Consider the following 6,089-nt stretch of genomic DNA (forward strand, 5'->3'; position numbering starts at 1 on the left):
AAATCCCTTTGCTTAAGAACTCAAAGTAAACGTAAAAAAATATGAAAAGATGCAGACAGAAAACTTCTTTTATGTTTGTATGGAAAAAATTTCTGTAAACATTTTTATGAAAAAAATGAAATAAATTTATTTAAAAGATCAAACTAGCTTGTACATAAATTAAAACTTAGTTTTTGGAAGAAAAAAAAAAGTCAATGGTATAACTTGTATATGAGTAGTTTCAGATAATAAAAAAATCACTCAAAGCATACTTGTAATGTGAAAAGGAAAAAAAAAATCAGAATCTAATTTCGCAAAATATCTTCACAATAGACTAAATTTATGGCATTAGATAATTGCTATTTTCTTCGTATTTCTGTAATCTACGTTGATTTCGGTCTAGTTCTTGGTATAGTTTTGTTCCTTTATACCCTTTCTATTATTTTTTATGACTTTCTTTGTGTTTTTTCTTTTAAGAATGAAACTCTTAATTTCTTAATTTATTGTTGAGTGATGATTGGGGTTGTTAGTTCTTTTGAGATCTTAATCTAATTTTTTTGAAAGTATAATTTAATTTAGATCTTTCTCGTGTATCCAAAGATAAATCACAAATTCCTACACAACTAAATATTAATATTGAGAAAAACATGTTAGAAAAATATTAATCAAAATAAATAATAATAATAATAATTATATAATAATAAGAATAAGATAAAGATATGGATAATAAAAGATTTATAAAGTCAAGCATCGAATAATAATAATAATAATATAGAACAAAATTATAAATTTACTAAGGAGTATAAATAGTCTAGATTGAGTTACTTATAACTTTATCTTTAGAGAGAAAACGTCCTAAAAACACAGGACAAAACAAAATGATTTGTGTTTCTCTCCCAGTATACAACAAACTATTAGATTAATCGAGTGCAATGAAGGATCTCTGAACCTTATGAATACCACTGTTTTATAAGATTAGTATAGAGCAGAATAGTGGCGAAACTTGGAAAAAAAATTTATGGGTGCCAAATTAGAATTTTTCAAATTCATTATATGTAACTCTGAGAACTTTAGATAGTTGTTTTTGGTAATCTTTAATTTTTGGATTTTCATGAAATTTTTCAAGTTTAATTGATGTACATGCATCATAAGTCTTATTCTTGAAAAAAATTAATTATTGTACTCTTTATCATAATTTTTCTAATATAAATTTACTACCTCTCACCTATTTAAAAAAAATGAATTTGTCACCACCTAGTGGTACACATTTACTCTTTATCATAATTTTTCTGATATAAATTTACCACCTCTCACCTATTTGGAAAAATATGAATTTTTCACCACCTAACTTATCACATGTAAGAGGAAAATATATGCTGAAGAAAAAAGATACAAAATAAACTAATTCAAAAGAATAAATTAATTGATCTAAAATATTCTTTAACTTATCAATTTTATTGTGGTACAACTTTATTTTGAAAAAGAAGTGATATTGAAGGTAAAACCTGAGATAGAAAGAAAGAGATGAAAAAGAGATGGAAATAGAAAATAGAGAAATGAAAAAACAAAAGAGAAAAAGAGGAGAAAATATATATATATATATATATATATATATATATATATATATGAGATTTTAAGAAAAAACTTAAAAACTTAAAAAATTAATATAAATAATATATAAATATATAAATATATAAATATATAAATAAATCATTTAAATATATATGAAAAATTAAATGAAAAAAAATGAGGGAGTCGTGGCTCCCATGTGTCATTGAAAAGGTCCGCCACAGAGAAGAAGACAACACTCTTGTATGAGTTGTTAGATCGATGGAGTGCAACAAAAGATCTCTGAATCTTATGAACAACAATGTTTTAAAAGATAGTATAAAGAAGAAGACAACACTCTTGTATCAACTATAATGTTTTTTTTTTGTTCTGGATTTTTCGCATGCATAAAGGTGGTATTTATAGATAAAAGAGAGACTTAGGAGTAACTTGTAACAAAACTGGTTTTAAAATAAAATAAATGTAAAAACCATTTATCTATAAATAACATTTACCTCTAAAATTAATATTGCATAAAACATTAGTAAAAATAATATTTTATTTTAATTATTTATTATTTAAATTATATTAATTATTTCAGCATAAGGAACTTTTCGAGTTTGAGACTTACACCTAGTGCTTATAAACTTCCACTCGAGAAAATGTAGAGACTTAATTGTCTTGTGCTACATATCTTGTAACCAGATTTTCAAATTTTAGTAAATAACACATACAATATCGGTGTTCGTGTTCATTTTAGGTTCTAATCAATGGTGTGTGTTATGGCCTTGTGTATGTATCTTAATTCACGAGTGTCACTTAGAGACTTGCTCATGTCTTACAATGGCAATCCCACCGTCACACTCACTAGGATAAACCCTTAAAGGGTAGTTTGTGACTCACACCCCTACAATAATTGTCATTGGGTTTATTGAGAGGTGTTTTTAAAAAATGAGCATAATAATACATATACCTCAACCTTATTGCCACAATTTATAGTATACGCTCGCCATAGTAATGAAACATTGTTAGGAATCCAAGTGTGAGTCTAAGTCCCACATTGACCAGAATTGAGAAAGTAGAGCACCATATAAGGATCAAGGCCCATAAACCCATTGCCTTAAGGTTTTGGGTTGAGAATGGTGTCAGTGTCTTATATGGTTGGGCTCAGGTCTCATTGGTGTTGATCTCCCCAAGTGAAACCCCCTCCTTATAAAACCTGACAAGTGATATCAGAGCCGATGGTTGAAACCGGCTCAGACGAGTGCAATATGGTCCTTGTATCGAAAGTCTTCCTGACAAGGATTTCAGGTAAGCACAGAAAAGGAGTACTCGTGGTTGGGGATGCTTCCGCTGGAGGGGGAGTGTACCAATGTGGTTGAAGGGACTCACCCTTGAGGGGGAGATTGTTAGGAATCCAAGTGTGAGTCTAAGTCCCACATTGACCAGAATTGAGAAAGTAGAGCACCATATAAGGATCAAGGCCCATAAACCCATTGTCTTAAGGTTTTGGGTTGAGAATGGTGTCAGTTTCTTATATGGTTGGGCTCAGGTCTCATTGGTGTTGATCTCCCCAAGTGAAACCCCCTCCTTATAAAACCTGACAAGTGGTATCAGAGCCGATGGTTAATACCGACTCAGACGAGTGCAGGTCCCTGTATCGAAAGTCTTCCTGGCAAGGGTTCCAGGTAAGCGTGTCCCGTTAAGATGAACGGCGATACGAGAAGGGGTACTCGTGGTTGGGAATGCTTCCGCTGGAGGGGGAGTGTACCAATGTGGTTGAAGGGACTTACCCTTGAGGGGGAGATTATTAGGAATCCAAGTGTGATTCTAAGTCCCACATTGGCTAGAAATGAGAAAGTGGAGCACTATATAAGAATAAAGACCCATAAACCCATTGCCTTAAGGAGCACTATATAAGAATAAAGACCCATAAACCCATTGCCTTAAGGTTTTGGGTTGAGAATGATTTGCAAAATTTTGTTTGACTTGACAAAGGCAAGAAAAATAATATCATGAGTCATAAGTTTCTAATGTCTTAAATGCATATGTCTTACTCTCATATGTCTTTTTTCATTAAACTTTTGCTCATATATATATATATATATATATATATATATATATATATATATATATATATATATATATATATATATATATATATATATATATATATCAACTTGACTATCATAATACAATAGGAAGTAGCCTTATTAAAAAATGATAAATCATATATAAAAATCTGCCTCAATAACAATAATATTTACAACAAGAATCTTTGTTTCCATGCTATATCATATTTATGATATTGCACCCCACCCAAAGTAAACATGACTAGTATTTGATTTTGTGTCACCAGAATCAAATCCCATTTGGCACTTCATGTCATATAATAAAATAAATATTTATTATCAGTCATATGATTTTTTTTAACATTAATATCAAGATAAATCTCTTTTTTTTTTTTTGGAAATGATAAATCTATTTTATTTTTTGACAAATGTATCGATGAATCCAAAATTTAGTTTTTTTATTATAATTTTTTTAATCCAAAAATGTTTTATAATCCGAACCATTGGAGGCTCCTCATAGCGTTGCAGCTTCCATCACTCACTCAATATGTGAGGTGGAAGAGTGGAGATTCACTGGAGATAGAGATCAAAGTGCATAGAGAAAAGCCGCAAATCGAATACACAAGTTTTGCCAACTGTGCTACAAGATTTGGGGTCTTTCTTCCTGCACCACTAAATTTCTTCTGCATCTCTAAAAATATTTAAATTATAAAAATATCCTTTGATCATTTAAGTGAAGTCACTTACATCACATTCCAAAATTATTTCCAAATGTCCATTTTTGGTGAAGAATATTTCCGGAAATCAAAATATATAACCGGAAGTCGACTTCTGAAAGTTGACTTTCGGTATTATATTTTGACTTCCGGTAATATATTTTTATTTTCGGAAGTTGACTTCCGGTAATATATTTTAACTTCCGAAAGTTGACTTTCGTTAATATTTTAATTTCCAGAAGTCAACTTCCAGTAATATGTTTTGACTTCTGAAAGTCGAACTTTCGATTATATATTTTGGAAGTGTGATGTTCGTGACTTTACTTAAATAGTTAAAAGGTATTTTTGAGATTTAAAGAAATGTTTGGAGGTGTAGAAAAAATTTTGGAGATAAAGGAAGAAAGACCCCAAGATTTGTCATTCAAGTAGATTTCTCCCTTTAGGATATGTTGTGGGCGATTGTTGTTTACACCCCATGTTTTCTTTATTCACTTCCATCAGGGTGTACGAAATTTCTATTTGTAAACATTATTCATACTACACACAGTCTCGAATTCTCATAATTTTGGATTGATTATTTAGAAATATATTATAAACTATCTAATTCGGAATAAATTTATGGATTTCTAAAATTTTTAATGTACAAACGTATTCTAAATTATGAAATTTAAAATAAATTTTCAGATATTTTAATTATGTTTTAAATTATGTAATTTTAAATATATTTTAAATAATATCAATCGGAATAGATATTTACATAATACAATCTGAAAATATACTTTTGAATTGTGTGATTTAAAGTCTTTTTTTTTTAAATTATATATTCTGAATTGCATAATTTAAATAATTTATATAATTTTCAACTCTTATATAATTTATAATATATTTTTAGATTATATACTCTAAAATATATATTTTCTAATTTCACTACTTAATATAATTTTTCAGATGATATAATTCAAAATATTTACAACCCATAAAAAAAGTAAACCTTTTTAACACTTTTGAAAATACAATAAGAATGTATGGAAATCTTAAAATAAATGAGACATGGCAATAAACCGACTATAGAAAAATAAAACACTCCATTTTTACTCGGATATTTATTGGATATAATGTTTTAGAAGATAAATAATATCAATTAGATTTAATGTGATTTTTTTCCCTATAGCATGAATATATCTTCGTTCCTTAGTGCCTTTATCCTTTGGATGCATCTATGAGTATTAAAATAACTTAAACATCTTTTTCTCTAGGTCTGTGCTTTTTAATTTGAGAGAAGAAAATTATTCCACAACTCAAAATCTAAAAGACCTGTGAATTAATTTTCACCACAAACTTTATTTGTAGCAAAAACAAACGTGCACAAATGTGGACCACTTGAAAGTTATTTGGGTGGTGGAAAAAAGCTTGTACGTAACCATATAAGAGTATACTTTTGTTAAAGTGAGTCAATCCGGCTCACACAGGTTGGCTCACTACGAATCGAGTTGAAAATGAGTGAATCCAACCTGACTCATTTTATGGTGAGCTAGAAATTTTGCAACCCGGCTCAACCCACCACAGGTTGGTGGATTAAGTGGGTTGACTCACCAACCCACATAAAAAAATTATTTATGTATTTATTTTTAAGTATTCAAATATTTAAATAATTTTTTAAGCAACTCATGAGATGACAATCATAGTAAAATCAAGAACCAATGTTTTCATCATGCTCACCACCAATATATGATGAATTGTTTCCAAGAAAATGTCCATATAGTAAAAAAAATTG

The sequence above is a fragment of the Vigna unguiculata genome, chromosome 6, assembly GCF_037176805.1.
Source record: "Vigna unguiculata cultivar grain cowpea cultivar isolate G323 ecotype 2 chromosome 6, ASM3717680v1, whole genome shotgun sequence".
Classification (NCBI taxonomy): domain Eukaryota; kingdom Viridiplantae; phylum Streptophyta; class Magnoliopsida; order Fabales; family Fabaceae; genus Vigna; species Vigna unguiculata.